This window comes from Oratosquilla oratoria, chromosome 40 (genome assembly GCF_046742065.1).
Source record: "Oratosquilla oratoria isolate Oo_2021 chromosome 40, ASM4674206v1, whole genome shotgun sequence".
NCBI classification, from domain to species: Eukaryota; Metazoa; Arthropoda; class Malacostraca; order Stomatopoda; family Squillidae; genus Oratosquilla; species Oratosquilla oratoria.
The window spans coordinates 27229213-27241712 of NC_134816.1; positions in this window are offsets into that span (position 1 = coordinate 27229213).

Consider the following 12500-nt stretch of genomic DNA (forward strand, 5'->3'; position numbering starts at 1 on the left):
TCGTTCCCTAGACTGTCTGTCCGAGCAGTCCCGTCTCCCCAAGGAAGGCCACAGCCGAAACTGGGTTTTCCCACAAATCCTTTATAGAGTGTATGTTGTGTTGTTTGCGTGCATGATTGTGTATAATGCAGTCTTCCATTATGTGTTGTATGGTATAGGGTGAAGTGTTACATCCTGGTTACTACATTCTGACCTTTAATTTGACTTTTAATTTCAAGGCAATTTTGACCTTTACTTTGAGTTTAACTTTCACATCTAATCTGACCTTTACTTTGAGTCTTATTTTCAAATATATTCTGACCTTTATATTGAATATTACTTTCACATATATTCTGACCTTTATTGAGTCTTACTTTCACATCTATTCTCACCTTTACTTTGCGTTTTACTTTCAAATATATTCTGACCTTTACTTTAAGTCCTACCTTTACCCTGAGACTTACTTTCATATCTATTCTGACCTTTACTTTGAGTCTCACTTTCAAACCTGATTTGACCTTTACTTTGAGTCGTACTTTCACATCTATTCTGATCTTTACTTTGAGTTTTACTTTCAAATCTAATCTGACCTTTTCTTTGAGTCTTACCTTTACTCTGAGTCTTACTTTCACATCTATTCTGACCTTTACTTTGAGTCTCACTTTCAAATATGATTTGACCTTTACTTTGAGTCGTACTTTCACATCTATTCTGATCTTTACTTTGAGTTTTACTTTCAAATCTAATCTGACCTTTTCTTTGAGTCTTACCTTTACTCTGAGTCTTACTTTCACATCTATTCTGACCTTTACTTTGAGTGTTACTTTCAAATCTATCCTGACCTTTACTTTGAGTCGGACTTTCACGTCTGTTCTGACCTTTATTTTGGGTTTTACTTTCAAATATATTCTGACCTTTACTTTGAGTCTTACCTTTATTCTGAGTCTTACTTTCACATCTATTCTGACCTTTACTTTGAGTCTTACTTTCAAATCTAACCTGACCTTTCCTTTGAGTCTTACTTTCAAATATATTCTGACCTTTATTCTGAGTCTTACTTTCACATCTATTCTGACCTTTACTTTGAGTCTTACTTTCAAATCTAACCTGACCTTTCCTTTGAGTCTTACTTTCAAATATATTCTGACCTTTACTTTGAGCCTTACTTTTACTCTGAGTCTTACTCTTAAATTTATTCTGACCTTAACTCAGACACTTGGTGACCTTACATCAGACATTTAGAGTCATTCTCAAGGTCGGTCAGGCTAAGAAGCTTTCTCTCCATTAACGAATGCCACTGAAAAAGAAAAAATACGAAAACGTCAATATGGATTTGCAATCCATTTGTTCCACGTGTGGCTCGACAATAATGCGCTTGCTTTGCACCCTAGAGGTCTGAGGTTAAATCCCTGTGGAGCCTCAAAAAATGTATTGGAACTAGGGCTGCACACGTGCCTGTGTTTACACTCTGTCAGGAACGCCTGGGGGTTTAGTCAGGCAACACATACTCGCTAATAGGACAAGTCTAGCACCTATGGGCTAGATGCACACAAACTCAGCGTGTTTTTTTTTTGTTTTGTTTTTGTTTTTTTAAGACCCAACACACTTGTAGTCAGCTCTAGGTAGCCTAGCGCCCTCTAACCCTGACCAACAGTGGGAAGTGAAAAACCCCTAGTAGAGTAACCCTGTCAGTTGCGGCAAGCCGCTGGGTTTCTTGGGCCGACGTTTGGGTCACCTCCCCACCTGGACAGGGCTGTCAGGAACCAACGCACGAAACACGCACCGGATCCTGGGAACCGAACTCGAGACCGCCTGTTCATCAGGCCACCCTTGAGCAAAGGGATGGTGTTTGTGTGATTCACCATGGTCTTAGATCACGTGTTGGACTCGTGATCAACAGCTATTTCCCTCCCGAAAGAGAGCTCAGAGCTCATATATGACCGATCTATGGGTAATGCTGTGACCTTACACGCACACACACACACACACACACACACACACCCAACTCTCCGCCCACGAGAGTTGGAGTAACGACTCGCAGTGCAGCGATACTAAAATTATTTCATCCCTGGGCGGGATTCGAACCCGGACCGCCGTAGTGGCGGCCGGGAACTGAAAGGTTAATAATCTTTTTTTATCACGAGTCTTGTACATGATCCAAAACACACACACACACACACACACACACACACACACACACACACACACACACACACACACACACACACACACACACACACACACACACACACACACACATACACACACACATACACATACACACACATACACACACACACACACACACACACACACACACACGACTCGATGGCGCAGTGGTTAGAGTTCCCGGTTGCCACAATGATGGTCCGGGTTCGAATCTCGCCCAGACATGAAATAATTTCAGTATCGCTGCGAGTCGTTACTCCAACTCTCGTGGGCGGGGAGTTAGATGTGTGTGTGCGTATAAGGTCACAGACTACCCATAGATCGGTCATATATAAGCCCTGAACTCTCGTCCGGGAGGAAAATAGCTGTCGATCATGAGTCCAACACGTGATCCAAGATCATGGTGAATCACACACATACACACACACACGCAGCATTAACCATATATCGGTCATATATGAGCTCTGAGCTCTCTTGCGGGAAGGAAATAGTTGTCGGTCATGAGTCCAACACGTGATCCGAGACTATGGTGAATCACACACACACACACACACACACACACACACACACACACACACACACACACACACACACACACACACACACACAAAAGGAACCTCCATCTTTGTTGAAAAAGAACCAAAGTCGAAAAAAAAACATTACAGAGTCTCGGTACATAAAAAAAAAAAAAAAAAAAAAAAAAAAAAAAAAAAAACAAACATTTAAAAAAAAAAAAAAAAAAAAAAAAAAAAAAAAAAAAAAAAACGTAGAGACTGAAGAACATCACACCAGGCTTAATGACCCCTTTATGGGTCAATAGCCTTAAATAAAAAAAAAAAAAAAAAAAAAAAAATGTCTACTGTTTTGTAGACGCAAATATTACCCACACGTGTGAAGATTGAACGCTGAATGAAAACGTGAAGACGTTTGATTTGAGTGTTGATCGCATCAACTTATGACTTTTGAGATGTTTTTTTTTTAACATCAACTCGTGGTTCTGAGTTTTCTTCTTTGAGATCTTAAGTGGAAATGAAAACTTGCATCAATCGTCAAAACTATGAATAGAGAAGTTGACAAATTTAACGAAAAAAAAACTTGCAGGTGATATGTAACAGAAATTGATTGAATCACTGAGAGGGTAAAAATGGGTCAAGAATGATCAAAGAGTCGAAAGAAGTAAACAAACTTAATATAACTTCGAGAATAAAAGTTGAGAAATTAAGAAGTGTCAATGAGAAATCAAAGGAGGGTAAGATAAAGTTTGGGAATATATTGAATGAGGCGTCTAATATATATATATATATATATATATATATATATATATATATATATATATATATATATATTTTTTTTTTTTTTTTTTTTTTTTTTAGATAAAAAAAAAAAAAAAAAAAATTGCCATCCTGGTGTCCACTAACCTCACACAATAATACCTGTTAAGTCCGGCTAAAACTGGCATAACGGTGCCTTAAAAATAGTTTCTTATTTCACTATAAAAGTTTATATTAACTGATACTGCATTGAATAAGTCAATAGTTGATATATTTGTCCTATATACAATGTTAGGTTTCTAGTATACTTAAGAATTATTTAAGACAAATGAGAGAATTGGGCTGGGAAGGGCAAACGAAGATATGTTGGGAATAAAGTTTATTGCCCTAACGTTGCGACCAATTTGGTCTTCTTCAGAGGAGTTGGTCTTCTTCAAAAGTCCTCTGAAGAAGACCAAGTTGGTCGCAACGTTAGGGCAATAAACTCAATTCCCAACACATCTTCCTTTGCCCTTCCACACCCAGTTCTCTCATATGTATATATATATTGTATATATATATATATATATATATATATATATATCTATTATATATATTGTATATATATATATATATATATATATATATATACATATATATATCTTATATATATATTTTATCTTTAAGGCTATCGACCTATAATGAGGTCATTAAGCCTGGTGTGAACCTGCGATCCTTTTTAATCTACCATTATAATTTCCACAATAGTCCTGTTGTGCGCAAATAAAATACTACTTTGTCAATAAGTAAACGGTCATCGGTCAAAAGATTTGTAGTGCTTAGCTGATTTTTTTTTAAGTTTACAGTGTTGTATAAGCGCTTGGCGCTGTGTGTTGTATCTTGAGCAGTGTATGAGTATGTGTCTTATGGATAGTATAGTGTTGCAGGTGTTGCATTGGGGAGGAAATACGCCGTTTATGTATGGCACAGTGGAGGAACATCTGATTTCTTATATAGCCCGAGCTTGCGTGGAGAAACAAACATAAAAATGGCGTAAACACAATTTGCTAAAATTGCTTGTTACTTGGTCATTAAAATTGCTAATGGTTTATTTATTGCGAAAAATCCATTGCGTTTGGTTTGACCAAGGACAGTTGATGTATGCAGGAGTGACCCGTCATCCAGGAGGAGCTAAGATGGAAGGGGTGGAATGGAGTAGAATGGAGTGGAATGGGTGGAAGTGGGAACATGCCTCTGACTAAGCTACCTCCCTCATTAGGTGGAAAAATTTCTTGGTATATAGATAGCTAGATAGTTCTTATAGATATCCATCCAAACACAATCTATTTTATATACTTTTCCGCTCTCTACAAAAGTTAGATCCATCTCGGAGGGTCGAGATTTCGAGAAGTAGTTAAGTTGAGATAGAAAGCCATTACTGTAAAAGAAAAAGGGAGTATTCGGCAATCAGGAAAATGGTCAGCATTGTTCAACCTTTGAACAAATTGTTTCGAGAAATTTAATGTCGAGGAACTGATTGTTCGAAAAATTATTTTCAAGCAGTTTAATATCGAACAGTTTATTGTTCGAGAAATTATTTTCGAGTAGTTTACCGTCGAAAATTTTACCTAGATTCGATGGGGATACTAGGTGGTAAGGGACATGGAACTGCCTAGTGTAGGCATTATAGTCTTTTGCAGTAGGAACCGCGAAAGAAATGTACATTTCCTCAACTGCTGATCTATCAGGTGACGCAGGTGACGCAGCACAGATTAAAGGTCAGACTTCCTGTTGCTGAACTGAAGTACAGTTTGAACTTCTATCTCACTTCAAATCCTGAGGTAGTACATGTGGAAGTCTGCCTTTGTCCTGTGCTGCCTCGCCTGCGTCACTTGTTTTTTACAAAGCTTCATTGGCTGTGTCCTTTGATTTCGTTCCTTCTTACTCTACTGTATTTCTTTTCATAAAAAATGATAAGATTGCCTTCATCTTCCAATTCACATGCCCTCCCGATCATTTTCTTTATTGTGTATTGATATTTAAACATATTTTTATTGAAGCTACCCCCTACTATTATATAACTACCTAACCCAAACAGTCAATCAATCTCTTTGTACTCCAATAATTCTTATTCTTTTTTTCCTTCTGATCTTTGTGTTGTGACTCTCTTTCCTTTCCTGAAACGATAGTATTATTGTTTCATATGTTACTTTTCTTTCTGTTGTTTGTGATTATATTTTTCTGTCTTCTTGCTTTTCCTTTCTTTGTTGTTCGAGGATCTCTTTTAGGTTACCCTGTTCTTCTTCATGGGTCCTCTTCCACTTCTTATGTACCTATGTGCTAAAATATCATTCTCATTTGAAGCGTTCAGAAACAGAGGGGCTTCCATGCCACTTTTAATGGGCTCGACTTTATATACTGTATATATATATATATATATATATATATATATATATATATATATATATATATATGTATATATATATATATGTATATATATATAGTCGTGTTGAACTCTTCTACAGAAATGGCTGATCATATCTTAAGTAAGAGAAATAAAATAAAATATACTCACAATGGATACTTATTTGTGTTCGACAAGCATAGTAAGAAGGACCGTAAAATAAAGTTTTGGAGGTGTGAAAAGAAGAACGAGTGCAAACCTCGTATACACACTAGTGACAATGTAGTGACAAAGGAAGTAAACGAACTTTAGCATGGTCCTTCAGCAGTAAGTGTAGAAGTAGCTCCAATTAAAACCAGCTGAAGAGTGTCAAGATCAACCATCGGTAGTCATAAATTCGTGTATACAAAATAATTCTCAAGCTGCTCAAGGAGAATTTCCAATTGCAGAATCGATGAGGCAGATAGTAAAAAGAAGAAGAAATCAATTAAAGCTCACTCCTCCTAATCTTGTCCCTGTTCGAGAATTAGTGATTACCGATTAATACAAACAGTATATGACGAGCAGTGGTGAATGTGAGAATTTTTAAATAGCTGACAGTGGTCAATCAGACGACAGAATTTTTATTTTCGGAAGAGAGAGTTGGACTGCGGTTTTACTTGATTCTGATGTGTGGTATGTTGATGGGACATTCAAGTTAGCCCCTCCGTTATTTACACAGGTCTATGTGATTCTGGCAAGAAGATATGGAGGAGTTCATCCAATATTATATGCATTATTACCAAATAAAAGGTGTGGAACATATGAGCGCATGTCGCGGATGCTTCGTGACACAATCCCAGGGCTGAAACCAAGATCAATTTCCTGTGACTTTGAACAGGCAGCTATTATGGCAATGAAAGAATGTTTTCCAGGTGTAAAAATACAAGGATGTTACTTCCATTTAGCTCATAATGTCCATAAGCATCTTAAATAGATTGGACTCCAAGTTTTATACAATGATAATTCTAATTTTGCTTTAAGTGCTAAAATGATCACAGCCTTGTGTTTCGTCCCTGTTCCTCACTTGGATAACTACATCGATGCCCTGTCAGAAGATTTGCCATTAGGACTTCACTCACTCCTTATTAAACTGGTTTGAAGATCATTATGTTGGACGACCGACTGTGAAAGTTGTGGAGGCACCGGCAAAAGCGCAGGAAAGGAGATTACATTGGTTCGGCCATGTGAAGAGAAGAGATGAAGACTACTTCGGAAGGAGAGTGATGGAGATGGAGGTACAGGGGAGATGCAGGCGAGGAAGACCCAAGCTGCGCTGGAAGGACAGACTGAGAGAGGACCTTAAGGAGAAACATCTGGAGGAGCAGGTGATGGACCGAAACAGATGGAAACGACTAGCGAGGAACGGCGACCCCATATGAAAATGGGTAACGTCAACAAAAAAAGATATTGGACGACCTATGAGAAGAGGCAATGGCAGGCGCCCTACTCTTTTTTCCCGCCGGAGATGTGGAACTAGTACGAGCGAACCGTCGCTAAAAGTAACCTAACAATCACACAGAAGTAGCACACAGGAAAATTAATGCGGAATTAGGAGTATATCACCCCGTTATCTGGAAATTTATTGATTGTTTAAAGAAAATTCAAAAGAGCAGATAAGTATATTATGAACAATTGGTTGCTGGCCATGCTGCAAGACAAAAACTTCTTAAGTATGTGAAAGTTGACGAGCGCATTTTTAATATTGTGCGACCGTGACGACAGGTTGTGAGAGAGGCAGAGGGGAAAACACACAAATACAACGAGAGTTTATTCTTTAACTAGTTTCGTACTATGGTGCTTCTTCAGAAAGAATATTACACAAGAGAAAATACTGGCAATAAATACAGAAAATGTGTGGGTAATGAACTAGGATAGGTCTGAGTTAGGAAGCTCTAACTCTTGTGCGTTGCTCGTACTGACTCTCCGTGGGATGCCTCTGGTGATCATTCGTCTCGTTTTCTTCCACTCTTTTGCTGCGTGCCATGCTGTTGTCTCCGATAATTTGATATCACCTACTCTATTGTTTGTACATTTGTTGGTGGCTATGTACAGAGCTTCTACGATTTTCCTTTGTCTTTTGTTGAGATTATTATGCAGAATACTCGCTTGATCCCATTTAGGTAGATGTCCTTCTTCGTCTATGTGGTTCACGAGTGCATTGGTGTTGCGGTGGTATTTGACATCGGCTTTGTGTTCTTTTAATCTTGTGATTAACCCCCTGTATGTTTCTCCTATATATGCACTGTCACACCCCGAACAAGGAATTTTATAAACTAAACTTTCGGTATTGTTATTTTCTATCTTTGGTTTGATAAGATCACTAATTTTCTTACCTGCGTCACAAGAGATGTGGATGTCCGTATGTCTCAGTTCTTTACTGAGTGCGCAGGCCAAGTCTGAGGTGGGGACTACTATGTACATTGTATTGTTCTTGCTTTGGTTTTTGTCACTATTTCTCTCCCTTATGGCTCTGGCTTTCTTCAAGGTTGCGGAGAGAAGACCAGCGGGAAAGCTAAGTTTTACGAAGGTCTTGGTTATATGTTGTAATTCTTCATTGAGGAATTCAGGGCTGCATATCCTGAGTGCTCGAAGGTAAAATCCCATGAGCACTAAAATAATGTATGCAATCATCTTTGTGGGTGGGTTTTCTATATACCTTGAATTTTACAGTTATTTTCCCTGATGATGACGGTATCCAGGAATGGTAGGGATCCGTTGACCTAGTGCTATACAGTCAGCTGAATTTTAGGGTGTACTTGGTTGAGTCGTGATAAGATGTCACTAAAGTTGGTGTCTTTGTGAAGGACGAGAAGGCAGTCATCCACGTATCTATACCACTTGCTGTCGTTTGGGATGATGTTCATGTATTCTTCTTTTTCCAGTGTCTCTAAAAAGAGGCAAGCGGGTACTGCACTTAAAGGTGACCCCATGGGCAAGCCTTCATGTTGGTGAAATGTCTTGCCGTCGAAAGAAACCGAAGCACATTTGAAGCACATTTCAATTAGTTTTAAGTAGTCCTTCTTGTTGATAGGAAGGTCGGCTCCGTTGATGTGAGGCAAGATTTTCTTTATAGCAGATATAGCGTTTTGAATTAAGACATTCGTAAAGAGACTTTGTACATCGAAGCTTGCAAGTATTTTGTCTTTGAAGTCTATTGATTGTAATTTGTTGATTAAATCAGACGAGTATATCTGCATAATAATCTCAACAAAAGACAAAGGAAAATCGTAGAAGCTCTGTACATAGCCACCAACAAATGTACAAACAAAAGAGTAGGTGATATCAAATCATCGGGGACAACAGCACGGCACGCAGCAAAAGAGTGGAAGAAAACGAGACGAATGATCACTAGAGGCATCCCACGGAGTGTCAGTACGACCAACGCACAAGAGTTAGAGCTTCTTTGAACTCAGACCTACCCCTAGTTCATTACCCACACATTTTCTGTATTTATCGCCAGTATTTTCTGTTGTGTAACATTCTTTCTGAAGAAGCACCATAGTGCCAAACTAGTTAAAGAATAAACTCTCGTTGTATTTGTGTGTTTTCCCCTCTGCCTCTCTCACATTGTGCGAGTATTTCATGAAATAGAACCATTAGAATATTTGCGTGGTTTAGCCCACAATCTCGAGCTTCATTAAACTAGTGAGTTTGACTTATACTATTTTACTGAGTTTTATTTCTTATTAGTTTTTATCATAGTTTCAACTAATTCATTTATTCCCTTTTGTTTTTAATTTGGCGCCAAAAAATTACATCGCCAAAAAAAACGGAGCCAAATAGTACCAGACTCGTTTGTAATAGATACAGAATCTAAGTAAATAAAAATTCGCAAACTGACAGCTCCAGAATTCGAGTGCTCAACAAAAAAAAAACTGTCAAGATGAAACGAAATGTTAATTGTAATGATGAACATAAATACAAATCTGATGAGAAAACCATTGCAATTAAGTCATTAAAGTTGAGTAAATAGGTTAACTTTGAAAAAAAAATGTATTAGCACGGACATATAAATAGCGTGAAAACAAATTGAATATGATCATTGATGTCAATTCTACATAACCTCCATCTGTTATTTTTATCTAAAGTAATTAATTTCGATTTAAGAAGAATTAATATATGATAAAACGTGTAGTAACATATAAATAATTATGTAAAATCCAGACAACTCTGGTACAATTTATGTAATCAAAATTAAATCATTATTAATCTTGTGTGAAATCAAGTGAACTTTGATAAGGAATTTTCTATTCTTTAGAATAGACACTTCTATTCTTTAAAATAGACACTGTGTGTTTATGCTGGTGGTATCTGGCAACAACAGCGAACAACCGAGAGACTTGCAGCCAATGAGAATAATTCCTTTATGCACGAAATGTTCAAACAGTTGCGATGGACTGATTCTTTTCCAGGATCTCCTTCAACAACGAGGAAGAAAATAATATGAAAGAAAGAAAATTGAATAAAAGAAAATGGAAAGAGGAACGAAAAAGAAAAACATATATATGTATATTGTATGTGTATGTGTATATGTACTGTATATATATGAGTAGTAAATGTATATGTATATGTATATGTATATGTACTGTATATGTATATGTATATATATGTATATGTATATGTATATGTATATGTATATGTACTGTATATGTATATATATATATGTTGAGACATTCTGACAGGTTGATGTAAGCGGAATAGGAAACACAGGAGTCTTGGTCTTGAGTTTATTCCTGACTAGTTTCGCAGGTATGCATTGCCTTTGAAAAAGCATATCTGCCAAACTAGTCAGGAATAAACTCAAGACCAAGACTCCTGTGTTTCCTATTCCGCTTACATATACATATATATATATATATATATATGTATATGTATATGTTTATGTATATGTATATGTACATGTATAGACTTTAGTATATATTATGCACCAATGTTTAGCTGTGTAAAGGCCTTTGATCATTTTTATATTTTTCATGACCGTATATTTCCCTTTAGAGGTTAATATTTCTATCTAGGAAATCTGAAATGAGATCTATTGACAAGACTCGATCTTTTAATTCCCCCAAAGGAAAGAAAAATTAATCATTTGGTGCAGTGAGGCGGAAATAAGGTTGAAAGTTCTTGCAGATGAATAAGATAATTTACTTTTCCTTTATCCTATTCCTTGAGAGGAGATTTCCTTCTTTTCGAAATATTTTATTAATGACACGTCGTTTTTTTTTCACATAATTCAATTCAACATTTCTATGACTATTTTTTTTTTTTTTTTTTTTTTTTTAAATCAAATTACCGAAGCAAAACAATGATAATTGATTTGGTTAACGACCTCCCCTTATCAGGAGGCGAGGACGGTGCCCCCTCACAGAGGACTTTGTAGCGTGGCATTGTATGAACCATGCCCTTGGTCCAACTCGCTGACGGGAGAGTTCGAACTGCCGTCACCTCGACCTCTGCCACAAGTAGCGACGCTCTAAGCCGCTCGGCCAGCGAACACCCGAAAAAATGGATGTAGAAAAAAGTAAAGAAAAAATACACACACACACACACACACACACACACACACACACACACACACACACACACACACACACACACACACACACATATATATATATATATATATATATATATATATGTATATATATTCTTGTTTTTTCTACAGACGTGACGCTTCTTTTGTTTGTTTGTTTTCTTTTTTGCGTTCAAAGTGTAGTTTTGATGAAACATTCAGACACAACATCGTTCAGGTTCTGCCTTCTTCAAGAAATTTCAGAAATCTTCGAGCGATCAAAGCCAACCAATCCGTGATGATAAAAGCAAAAGAAAAAGGACGAAGAAAATCAAGCAGATCGTCGATAACAGAGACCTGTAACTGAGCCGAAGCTTCTAGAACATCTCCGAACAGCGACTGGTCGTATACCAAACAAGCAAAATTCACACAATAGAATATGGACGTCGTGATTCACACAGAGTTACCCACAATGTCTTTTATTTTTTTTTAAACTAAAAACGTCCAGTTCCATATTGTATCGTCCATGAAGTTATAAAGAAATGGTGATCTTACACAGACATAAAGTCGATTTTATGACAGTTAAGTTAATAGATGTGGTCTTAAAGGCATAGAATGATGTTTATAAGACAGTTATGCTAATGGATATGAGCTTACACTCCCCCTCGTTAGCAACGTCGTGATAGGCTACTAATGTTGATGATGGGAATGTTCCGACTTCTGTGCATAACAGGAACTCTAGTTTCTTAAGAATGAGAAGAAAACGAGGAAATTTTCTCGTTTATTAGAAAACTGATCGCTAAAAAACTGACATGAGGAGGGGGTGGGAAAGCTTTTCCGAAAAATTCTTTTCCGAGCGATTTGTGATATACAGTCAAGTTTACGATGCCAATGCACGAGCTATGCAACTTTTACAAATAAATAAACAAATGTATAAAATAGGCAGAAGTATCTGCTTGTTGCAAAGCATTTGCTCAAGGACATTAAATCGTACATTTAGCACGCAGCACGCCTTGGATTTGACAGCCGTTTCTTCATCTCTCGTGTATGTAGACTTAATTCCACAGTTTTATCCAATCGATTTATCAGAAATACCGAAACTACGTATAAATCTTTCCACACTGTTTGCTAGCTAAGCTCGAAGGAG